Source organism: Myotis nattereri (assembly GCF_964212035.1).
Source record: "Myotis nattereri genome assembly, chromosome: 6".
NCBI classification, from domain to species: Eukaryota; Metazoa; Chordata; class Mammalia; order Chiroptera; family Vespertilionidae; genus Myotis; species Myotis nattereri.
Window position 1 is genome coordinate 7,524,739 of NC_138081.1, and position 12,517 is coordinate 7,537,255.

The window sequence follows — 12,517 nt, forward strand, 5'->3', positions numbered from 1 at the left end:
TTTGCTTCTGTTCCTTGCTTTTAGACCCTAGAGAAGGGGGACTTGCAGGGCACGCTTTCCTCCGGGCCCAACTTGCCTGCCTCAAGGGTGCTTCACTCAGACCTGCTTGCCAGAGCCCCTCCTACTGCTCTTCCCTCCCACCTCCCCATGTTTCCAAGAAGCAATCCTGGTAAAAATGTCTCTTCTAATGTGTTGAGTTGAATTGGGGGTGGGGAATGGATGCATTTGAAACCGAGTGTGGGTGCCCAGATGTGTGCCCATGGGATGTGTCTCTGCAGTGCCCCTAATCATGCCAGAGAAACTAGCACTGAGGAGAACTTGGCCTGAGGCTTGAGAAGGCTAAAAGGCTCTGACCTGCTGGGCTTCCTCAGCTTGCGCTGCAGCTTTGCAAAGAGCCACCTAGGCCCCAGCTGGCCATACGCATGTGAGCCAGTGCAAGAACACTACTGTAACTACTCAATAAAATCCAGGGTGTAAAAAGAAAAGGAAAAAATCGCCCTGACCAGTTTGGCTCAGTGGCTAGAGCGTCGGTCTGCGGACTGAAGAGCCCTAGGTCTGATTCTGGTCAAGGGCATGTACCTTGGTTGTGGGCACATCCCCAGTAGGGGGTGTGCAGGAGGCAGCTGATGGATGTTTCTCTCTCATGGATGTTTCTAACTCTCTATCCCTCTCCCTTCCTCTCTGTAAAAAATCAATAAAATATATATATTTTTTTTTTAAAAAAAGGAAAAAAATCTGAAGTACTTACCTAACTTTAATTTTCTAAAGTCACAATAGTCAAGACTATGATTTTGATCTTAGGATGATCTGATAGAGGATAGAGTCCAGGAATCAACCCACACTGTATAATCCACTGATTTTCAACAACAGTGCCAAAGCATATCAATAGGGAAAGAAAATATTTCAACAAATAGTGATGGAAAAACTGGATAGTCTTTATTTTTTAATATACTTTTATTTATTTCAGAGAGGAAGGAAGAGGGAGAGAGAGATAAAATCATCAATGATGAGAGAGAATCATTGATTGGCTGCCTCCTGCATGCCTCCCACTGGGGATCAAGCCCACAACCTGGGCATGTGCCCTTGACCGGAATCGAACTTGGGGCCCTTCAGTCTGCAGGCCAATGTTCTGTCCACTGAGCCAAACCAGTAGAGCTGGCTATTATTTTTTTAAATATATTTTTATTGATTTCAGAGAGGAAGGAAGAGGAAAAGAGAGATAGACACACCAATGATGAAAGAGAACTATTGATGAACTGCCTCTTGCATGCCCCCTACTGGGGATGGAGCTGCAACCTAGGCATGTGCCCTGACCGGGAATCCAACCGTGACTTCCTGATTCCTAGGCCAGTGCTCAACCACTGAGCCACACTGGCTGGCCTGAATATTCTTATTCATATGAAAAATAATGGCCCGGCCAGCGTGGCTCAGTTGTTGAGCACCGACCTGGGGCACTCAGGGTTGTGGGCTCCATCCCCAGTGTGGGTTGTGTAGGAGGCAGCCGTTTAATAATTCTCTCTCATCATTGATGTTTCTCTCTCTCTCCCTCTCAAATCAATTAAAAAAGAAAAATAATGAACCTTGACCCCTACCTTACACTATACACAAAAATTAATTTTTTTTATTGATTTCAGAGGAAGGGAAAGGGAGAGAGAAATAGAAACATCAGTGATGAAAGAGAATCATCGATCGGCTGCCTCCTGCAGGACCCCCCACTGGGGATGGAGCCTGCAACCTGGGCATGTGTCCTGACCGTGAATCCAACCCGTGACCTCCTGGTTCACAGGTTGACGCTCTGAGCCACGCTGGCCAGGCTACACAAAATTAATTTGAGATGAATCATAAACATAAATGTAAAAGTTAAAACCATAAAACATTTAGAATAAGTCATAGGAGAACATTTTTTTGACCTGGGGATAGGCAAGGATTTCTTAGCAGGACCCAGAAAACAGTAACAAAAGAAAAATTATAAGTTAGACTTCACCAAAGTTGTAAAACTCTGCTCAACAAGGTACCTTTAAGAAAATGGACAATCAATCCCTATGTTCATAACAGCGCTATTTACAATAGCTAAGATCTGGAAATAGCCCAAGTGCCCATCAGTAGATGAGTGGATAAAAAAGCTGTGGTAGCCCTGGCCAGAGCATCAGCCCAAGCACTGAAGGGTTGCGGATTCCATTCCTGGTCAAAGGCATTCGTGAGTTGCTGGTTCTTTCCCCAGCCCATTTTGGGTGGGGTGCGGGAGGCAACCAATTGATGTGTCTGTCTCATGTTAATGTTTCTCTCTCATACTCTCTCTCCTCCTCCTTTCCTTCTACTCTCTCTAAAAAAAATCAATGGAAAAATATCCTCGGTGAGGATTAACACACACACACACACACACACACACACACACACAAAAAGCAATGGTACATTTATACAATGGAATACTATGCAGCTATAAAAAAGGATTTCTTACCCTTTGTGACAGCATGGATGGACCTGGAGAATATTATGCTGAGTGAAATAAGTTGGTCAGAGAGATAAATATTACTTGATCTCACTTATAAGTGAAACCTAATGAACTTAGTAGACTGACAAACAAAACAGGTCCAAAGGCGTGAAGGTATGGAAGAGACTGACATATCTCAGAGGTGGCAGGAGGGGAGAGGGAGGAGGATGGGAAAAGATTAACCAAAAAACTTATATGCATACTAGAGGCCTGATGCACGAAATTTGTGCAAGGGGCTCAGCCCTCGCAGCCTCGGCTTCGTCCAGAAGGTCGTCCAGACAGTTGTCCAGAATATCGCCCGGACGTTTGGCTGCTTGGTCTAATTAGCATAATTGCTCTTTATTATATAGGATTATGTAGGATATGCATAACCAATGGACACACATAATAGTGTGGTGAAAGCCAAAACCGGTTTGGCTCAGTGGATAGAGCGTCGGCCTGCAGACTCAAGGGTCCCGGGTTCGATTCCGGTCAGGGGCATGTGCCTGGGTTGCGGGCGCGTCCCCAGTGGGAGGTGTGCAGGAGGCAGCTGATTGATGTTTCTCTCTCGTCACTGTTTCTGGCTCTCTGTCTCTCTCCCTTCCTCTCTGTGAAAAATCAATAAAATATATTAAAAAAAAAAAATAGTGTGGTGAAGGCCTGGGGTGGGGCAGGAACTGAGAGGAGATGGGGAAATGGGGGGGAAATGGGTGGACATCTATAGTACTGTCAACAATAAAAAAACAAATTACATGTGTAAAAATAAAAATAAAATGGATAATCAAGCCACAGACTGAAAAAATATTCATAAAATATAGGTCTTGATGAAGGACTTGTAAAGACTTGGGCAAAGTAATTGAATAGATACTTCCAAAAGAATAATATACAAATGGCCAATAAGCACAAAAAACACCATTGGTAATCAATGTAATGCAAATTAAAAACAAACTACGAGATACCACTACATCTGTATCAGAATGGCTAAGCTTAAGAATGACAGCATCAGATGTATGTGAGGAAGTCAAGTAATGAACTGTCACATTGCTGTTCAGAATATAAAATAGTACCAACACTTAGGAGAACTGTTTGGCAACGTCTAGTAAAGTTAAACATATCTCCTCCTAAAAACCAAGCAATTCCACTCAGTGTGATGGGCAAAATAATAGCCACCCCCTCCCCCAAATATATCCACATAATCCCCAGAACCTGGGAGTACAATACTTACATGGGCAAGGGACTTTGCAGATGTGACTATGTTAAGGATTTTGAGATAGGGAACATTACCCTCGGTGGGCCTATTGTAATCATATGGGTCTTATAAGGGAAAGAGGAGAAAGGAGAATCGGAGACAGAGGAGATGTGATGAGAGCAGAGGTCAGAGAGAGAGAGAGGTTAAAGATGCTGTCCTGCCGAGACCGGTTTGGCTCAGTGGATAGAGCGTCGGCCTGCGGACTGAAAGGTCCCGGGTTCGATTCCGGTCGGGGGCATGTACCTGGGCTGCGGGCATATCCCCAGTGGGAGATGTGCAGGAGGCAGCTGGTCGATGTTTCTCTCTCATCGATGTTTCTAACTCTCTATCTCTCTCCCTTCCTCTCTGTAAAAAATCAATAAAATATATTAAAAAAAAAAAAAAATAAAGATGCTGTCCTGCTGGCTTTAAGATGGAGAAATAGGCCATGGAATGCAGGTGGCTTCTAGAGAAGGCACGAACAGATTCTTCCCAAAGCTGCCAGAGGAACAAAATGCTGACCCATTTTGGATTTCTGACCATTAGAATTGTGAGCTCACACGTCTGTGTTGCCTTATGCCACTAAGTCTGTACTAATTTGTTATAGCAGCAATAGGAAACTAGTACACCTAGGAAAATGAACCCATGCCACAAAAGACTTCTACGAAACATTCACAGCAGCTTTACTCACAACAGCCACACAACACGGACGTCCATCTGTGACAGTGGGTGGATTAACTGGGAAGGGATAGGAGGAAATTTTATGGGAAAGTGAAATGTGCTGCATCTTAATATACGGGTACCAATGCCCTCCAGCCCCAAGCCAAGAATATTCCTGTAGTTTAACGAGGTTGAGTTTCTTGCTCCTTGCAATGAGGGAGAACACGCACCACGGGGAAGCAGGGGTCTCAGGAAGACGGTGTTAAGAATGACTCGTTTTAGGATTTGGTTTGTGTTAGGTGATTTGGGGGAGGTGTTAAGGAAGCAGGGCTTTGCTCTGGATTGGATGTTATCAGGAAGCAGGTGATTATCTTTAAACATCTTCCTTAGAAGGAGGGAGGAATGGACGTGGCCAAAGCTACACCTGGTAGAGAAGCAGCACTCGTTAGCTGGGGAAGGGGATGTTGGATATTTCAGTGGTTTACACAGTGGACTTGTTTTTGTCTGTGATTCGGTAAGATTATAAAGTGATCTTTATTTTTGTCTACTTTATCCGAGTCACAAAATGACTGTGTTCTGCTGCTGCTGTTTGATGACACTGCTTATAACAGGAGAATGACAGGCCTCACTGTGAGCACTGGGCCAACTTCAAACATGCCACGGCCAGCTGTAAGGGTCAGGCATCTCCTGGGTGTCAGGGCTGCTTTTCTCTTTCTTTAACAGGGGTGTGAGTTACATGGTTGTATCCATTCCTCAAAAGGGTGGGGTTAAGATCTGTATATTTCAGTGTCAATTTTATCCCAAATTCCTGTATTAAAAAAATCAACACGAATAAACTGTAGTACAGCCACACAATGGACTACTACACAACAAAAAAATAGGAATAAACTAGTGATACATGCAACATCATGGAAGAATCTCAAAACAGTATGCTGAGCAGAAGAAACCAGACACAAGCCCTGCCGGTGTGGCTCAGTTGGTTGGAGCATCATCACACACACTGAAAGGTTGTGGGTTCGATTCCCGTTCCGAGCACATGCCTAAGTTGCAGGTTTGTTCCTGGTTGGAGTGCATGCGGGGGCAACCAATCGGTTTCTCTCTCACATGAATGTTTCTCTCTCTCCCTCCCTCCCTTTTTAAAATTAACCAATAAATAAAGAAAATCAGCCACAAAAGAGATCATAATGGTTCCCTTCATCTGATATTCTAGAAAAGGCAAGATTATAGAGACCAAGAACAGTGGTTGGCAGGGAGGGTATTGTTGCCCACAAAGGGGCAGCATGGGGACTTTTTAGGGTGATGGAAAGGTTCTCTAGCGTCACTGTGGTTACACAGCTGTATCTGTTTATCAAAACTCAGAACTGAAAGAGCGGGACGTCCTGCTTGTGAGTGGGGATCTCTGTGTTGTGCGCGACTAAAAATGGGTGATGTTGAGAAGGGCAAGAAGATTTTTGTTCAGAAGTGTGCCCAGTGCCATACTGTGGAAAAGGGAGGCAAGCACAAGACTGGGTCAAATCTCCATGTCTCTTTGGGTGAAAGACAGGTCAGGCCCCTGGATTTTCTTCGACGGATGCAACAAGAACTAAGGTATCACCTGGGGTGAGGCTACACCGATGGAGTATTTGGATAATCCCAAGAAGTGCATCCCTGGAACAAAAATGCTCTTTGCTGGCCTTGAGAAGAGTGCAGAAAGGACAGACTTGATAGCTTATCTCAAAAAACTACTCATGAGTAATAGTTGGCCACTGCCTTATTTATTACAAATGTCTCATGACCTTTTTTATGTGTACCATATTTAAATCGATCTCATACACCAGAATTCAGATCATGAATGGCTAATAGAGCATTTCTTTCGGGCAGTCCTGATTTAAATGAGATTGGCTTGTGGTTAAGTGAATACAGCCAGCTTTTGAGCTTTGATGATCATTTTGGTTCAGCAAGCACTGTCACTGTCCTCCCTTCTAACAATATGGTTGGACTTGATTCCTAGCGTTCAGCTTTTCACAGAGGTGGCGAGTGCCATCTCCAAACCTGTAGGAGATTGGCTTACATTTAGATTTATATGACTGGTTGTGTTAATATGTTTAAATTCGGAGGAAAACCCTTCATTGTCTTAGACCTGCAAGACTAGCCTGTGTTTCAAGTTGTGTTCATTAGCCTGTTAAAAGGAAGGGCAGCAGATAAGCTGGCAGTGACCATTTTATCTCTTTGGTCCCAACTATGCCAATTTATAAAATTCCCTGTATCTAAACTGTTGCCTTTTACTGAATGAAAGGCATTTTAGTGTGGCTTCTGTATAATATCAAATAAAGAGTATTTAACCCTTCTACATTTTATAGATGATCTTTAAGGTCAGGTGCTTTTAAAATTCAGCGTGACAAGATATAAGAGCAAACTCTGTGAATTCTTTAGGTCAGACTAAGTTATAATTCAGGATTGTCTTGAATAGCTATTCATTGACTATATGTGTATGATTGGTAATGGTGCTTTTGCCAGCTCACTAGGATTAAAGTAGAGAATAGATCAACACAAAATTGTAAATTATGTCATCATAAGGCTTAAGATAATTAAAAACAAAGTCACAGTTCAAAACAAAACAAACCAAAAAAACCCGCAGAACTGTATTCTGAAAGAGGATGACTTTTGCTGCATGTAAATTATATCTCCATAAACCGGACTAAAGAAATGATTGCGTTAGGGGTTAGAGGGGAGTGGGTATAGGTATCGATGTAACAAGGATAACAGAACATTGATGGCCGTTAAAGCTCAGTGGTGAGTATATGCTGGTTTATCATACTCTTATGTTTATCTTACATTTGTTTGAAATTTTCCATAATAAAGTTTTTCAAAAAAATTTAATGGAAAGGAAAATCTCTGTGATGGAGGCAAAGATGTCAGTCAGTCACTGTCATCTGTCGGTCTCCCCAATGCACTTTTTGTACATTAATGAACTGATGCCCCTTGAGTCTCAAACTGACCTGCTTTCCATGCACGTAAATAAACTAGAACGATTTATTTGACATTTCTCGCTAGTACTTTTTAGATTTTTTTTAATATCACTTGATTCGTAGCTTTTGCAAATTTTGCTGTTTTGAGGTCTCCTTATTCCTTCAGCTTGGGTATCCGCTCCCATTTAACATTTACTTACTTTACGGGCGTCCTTTTCCTCACAATGGCCTCTTTGATGTCAGTAAACCACGCAGGGCTTATTTTTCAAGTGGCTGTTCTTTTGGATTTGTGCCATGCATTTATCACGGGCTCCCAATAAAGCACTTTCAAAGAGAAACGGGCTCCAGGCTTTCTATGGGCTGTAACTTTTTAAACAATTCCTTTCATTTCCCCCGCTTCACGCCCCCATTCTGTCCTAGTTTCCCTTTCTAAAACTGAGCAATCAAGTGATGGATTCCCCCTCCCCTTCCCGTTAGCAGGCTGAATGTGTATTGTGGTCTCTATTGACTGAGTGGTTTACCCATGACCACTGTGCCCAGTGTGGTCACTGCCCAGACCCAAATTCAAGTTACTATTTCCTGCAGTGGGGGCTCGAGTATTTGTCAAGCAGCCAGCACTCTGGCCATACCAATCCTCATCTTTATTTTGTTCATTGTTTTTGTTTATTTGTTTGTTGTTGTTGTTGAAAATATACTCTTCTTGATTTGAGAGAGAAACGGAGAGGGAGACACAGAAACATCAATGATGAGAGAGAAACATAGATCAGCTGCCCCCCGGCCCCGTATGTCCCACACTGGGGATCAAGCCCACAACCCGGGCACCTACCCTGACCGGGAATCTAACCTGGTTCATGGGTCAACGCTCAACCACAGAGCCACACCAGCCGGGCGCATGCCTGGGGTTGCGGGCTTGACCCCCGGTGGGGGGTAGCTGATCGATGTTAACTGGCTCAGTATCATCCAAGGATAAAATCCAAACTCTTCACAACTACTAGACTGGCTAAAATAAAGAGGCTAAGGAGAACATCAATATAGATGAGAAGAAAGTGAGACTCACACACTGCTGGTGAGAACGGAAAATGGTACAACCACCTGAGAAAACAGCTCGGCAGTTCCTCAAAATGTTAACCACAGAGTTAGCATGCGACCCAGCAACTCCATTCCTAGGCATATAACCAAGAGAAAGGAAAATACACTCCCACACAAAAACGTGTACAGGAATGTGTATATCATCATTAGTCAAATAGCCAAAAACTTGAAATAACCCAAATGCCCACCAACACATAAACGGATAAAGTACTGTGGTATATCCATACAATGGAATACTACTCAGCAACAAAAAGGAACTACTGATGCATGCAACAACACTAATGCAAGTAAAGGAAGCCAGACTATAAAGAGTGCATACTGTGTAAATCCATTTTTATGAAACTCAAGAAAAGGCAAACTAATCTATACTGACAGAAAGCAGATGCCTGGTGGTTAGGGTGGGTGAGGGATTAGGGATTAGAAACTAAGAAGGAAACTTTTGGACTGATGGTTATGTTTATTATCTTGATTTCATGGATGCACACATATGACAAAATTTATCATATTGTACACTCTACATACATGAATTTTATGTCAATTATACCTCAATGAAACTGAAAAAAAATAAAGAATAAAATAACACAAATTCCTGGCCCAGCCATCATTATTGCTTCATGCTGTTTTAGTCCCAACTGTTAAGCCCTAGCTGGTTTGGCTCAGTGGACAGAGCATTGGCCTGCAGACTGAAGAGTCCCAAGTTCGATTACAGTTAAGGGCACATGCCCCGTTGTGGGCTCAATCCCCAGTAGGGGATGTGCAGGAGGCAGCCAATCAATGATTCTCTCTCATCATTGATGTTTCTATCTCTCCCCCTCTCCCTTCCTCTTTGAAATCAATAAAAATGTATTTTTAAAAGAAGATTAAGCTCAGATGGTGCCAGTGACCCACTGTGGGAGGCCTTCCCCTGGATATGCTTTGCTCCCCTCTGCCCCACAAGTCCCCAATAAAACTCCAGCTGTAGCCACTAGACCACCTACCACTTAGCGTACATTTCTAGGTCTGCCTTCCCTAATTCTAGCAGAACCTCCGTAGCAATCACGCATCTCAGTCACTTTTGCATTCCCAATTGAGGCCTGCCGAAACTTTTTTTTTCTTTTTGCATAGAAGGGGACAGCATTTCAGAGACAACTTCTTACAGGACATCATTCATGCAGCGAACAATTACAAAGGAGCTACTCCATGTGAGGCACTGAGTCGGCCCCCAGAGCAAGGCTGTGTCCGAGAGGAAATGGACAGTGTCCATCGGTTCCAATACAGTCTGCTGAAGCTCAGCTGCTGCAGGCACTAACAGGTGGGGCATCTGACTGGACTTTGAAGTAGGGGCAGTTCTGTCAGCAAAGGCTTCTGAGAGGTGATATTTAACCTGAATAATGAAGAATGAATAAGAGCTCCATGTGAGTGCGGGGTGGGAGGTTCCCCTGTGAAAGGAACACTGTGTGCAAAGAAGTCCCAAGCCAGGAGAGCGTGAGCCAGCTTAGCCAGACTCTGGATTCGGAGCATTGCTCTGGTAGGCAGAGGGGAAGTTGTGATGAACCTGTTAGGCCATGAAAGGAGTTTTGCATTTGTCTAGGTTCTAAAACATTCTAGAAGGCCCTAAACTGGCCCCTAGCCAGTTTGGCTCAGGGGATAGAACGTCGGCCTATGGACTGAAGGGTCTCGGGTTTGATTCTGGTCAAGGGCACATGCCCAGGTTTCGGGCTCGATCCCCAATAGGGGGCGTGCAGGAGGCAGCTGATGGATGTTTCTCTCTCATCATTAATGTTTCTCTCTCTCCCTCTCCCTTCCTCTCTGAAACCAATAGGAAAAAATAATAATAAAAGACTCTAGAAGGCAATACAGAGCTTTTGAAGAACTTTAAGCTGGGAAATACCTTGTTCAGATTTTTGTTTCCAAAAAATAACCGTGGCTGCCTCATGGAGAGCAGTTGTAAGTGAGGCAAAGCTGGAGGCAGGGACCTCTCAGGGGAAGTTCACGGCAGTCTGGGGCAAGGCGGAGGGAGGGCTGCGCAGGAGGATGGTACACTCCTGCCTCCCCCCACCCCTACCCCCGCAGCCCGGTCACCTTCTTACCCACAGACCGCCAGCTGCCCTCAGCATCCTAAGGTCAAGTCCTCGTCCTGAAAACCTAACCAAAAAGGCCCTCCACCTCTCGCCTAGATGGCTGACCCTGCCGCTGAGCCAATAGAGCTTTACCCTCATTGGAAATAGCCAAACCTTGTCCCAGAACAAAGGGATTAAACCGGGGTCTCCCTCTTCTGCGGGCTTAGAAACAACTGTCCTAATGAGTGCTGTCAGCAAGGCTCCTTTCTCCCATCTCACTTCTTCCAGGTAAGACGTAAAAGGACTGACAAATCCATCCTGAGGGTTCAGCTTAAAGCGGAAGTGGTAGAAGCCCCCGCCCCCCATTGCTGTGGGGCCACTACCAACTGCATTCCCACATCTTGGAGAAGTTTGGGCTGCTCTTTTAGCTTCGTTAACAGACCTGGCTTCTGGAGCCCAGGGTAGGAATGGGGAATTCCTAGCCCCATGGGCCCAACTGCCCTGCTGGAGGCCAGTGCCTGGTGTAGGGAGTGTTCTAGTGGGCCCTGTCTTTAGGGTTAGATACATCCTTTCCAAAAACACTGTCTCTCAGCATCTGACATAGGCACATGGTAGCTGTTGTTTAAAGGTCTACCAAATTCATCAAAACAGAAGTAGGGCTGCCCTAACTGGGTAGTTCAGTTGGCTAGAGTGTTGTCCCAATATGTTAAGGTTGCAGTTCGATCACCGGACAGGGCACATACAAGAATCAACCAGTGAATGAATAAATAAGTGGAACAATAAATCAATGTTTCTCCTCTCTAAAATCAATTAAAAAACAAAACGAAAGTAGGACTTCAAGAGTCACAGACTCAAAGCTGCTATTGACACTGCCTGTAAGAGGAATCTATTTTTCAGGGAAAGGGGATTTGTGTCCATATTGGGAAGTTGTTAAATTATGAAAATGCATCTTCAGCTGTCAGTTTCCAAAATTCCTTTAAAAATCCTGATGCCTTTCTTGCTGGTAGTAGTGGGGGTAGGGATTACTAGTGAGCTACCAGCCTGGAGATCAACCCTGGGAGATGGGCCAAAACTCCCCCAAAAGCTTTTGTCCAACGATGTGCCCATGCAGGTGCCCAAGTGGGCCTTTCTGTGCCCCTCATAACCCACGTACCCCACATGACCTTCTCAGGCACTTTTAATAGCAAACATTTGTTTTTCCTAGCTTTACTAAACACACACACACACACAAACAGCCCAGCTGGTGTGGCTCAGTGGTTGAGCGTCAATCTATGAACCAGGTCACTGATTCGTCACAGCACATGGCCAGGTTGCGGGCTCGATCCCCAGTAGGGGGTGTGCTGGAGGCAGCCAATCAGATTCTCTCTCATCATTAATGTTTCTAGTTCTCTCTCCCTCTCCCTTCCTCTCTGAAATCAATAAAAATATATATTTTTAAAATAACAAAAACACACAACAAAAAACAAAACCAGCCGAAACCGGTTTGGCTCAGTGGATAGAGCGTCGGCCTGCGGACTGAGGGGTCCCGGGTTCGATTCCGGTCAGGGGCATGTACCTGGGTTGCGGGCACATCCCCAGTGGGGGATGTGCAGGAGGCGGCTGGTCGATGTTTCTCTCTCATCGATGTTTCTGACTCTCTATCTCTCTTCCTTCCTCTCTGTGAAAAATCAATAAAATATATTAAAAAAAAAACAAAAAATAAAAAAACCAACTTCCATGTCTGGCATCAGTCTCACAACCCAATACCACTTTAAAAGAAACCTCTTTAAGATGCCGACTTGTCTCCCGCTCCCGCTCCTCACTTCAGCCTTCACTCATGGCCCCTGCCCTACCCTTCCTCAGAATCCAGCCTGGACATGATACTTATGTAGCATTTGGCATGGGCTCAAGGTATAGCTTTGGCTTTGTTTTCCTAACTAGACGGTGAGGTTCTTGAAGGCCACTTTCAAGGCTTGTTTCCAGGGCACTTACTGGCACTGATCCCTGAACAGCTAATTAATGATTATTGATTGGCAGGGGCCACTCAATCTACCAAAATGTGAGGAAGCGCTGGCAGGCAGCGAGAGCCACCACCATGTGCATG

General features: G+C 44.5%; 1 pseudogene across 1 annotated transcript; it reads left to right on the plus strand.

Annotated features, from left to right (window-relative positions):
- The first annotated feature begins 5,778 nt into the window (after positions 1–5,778).
- LOC308521559 (cytochrome c-like) lies at positions 5,779–6,157 on the plus strand (annotated as a pseudogene). The gene has a single exon. The product of its transcript is annotated as a cytochrome c-like (transcript).
- Positions 6,158–12,517: the final 6,360 nt, after the last annotated feature.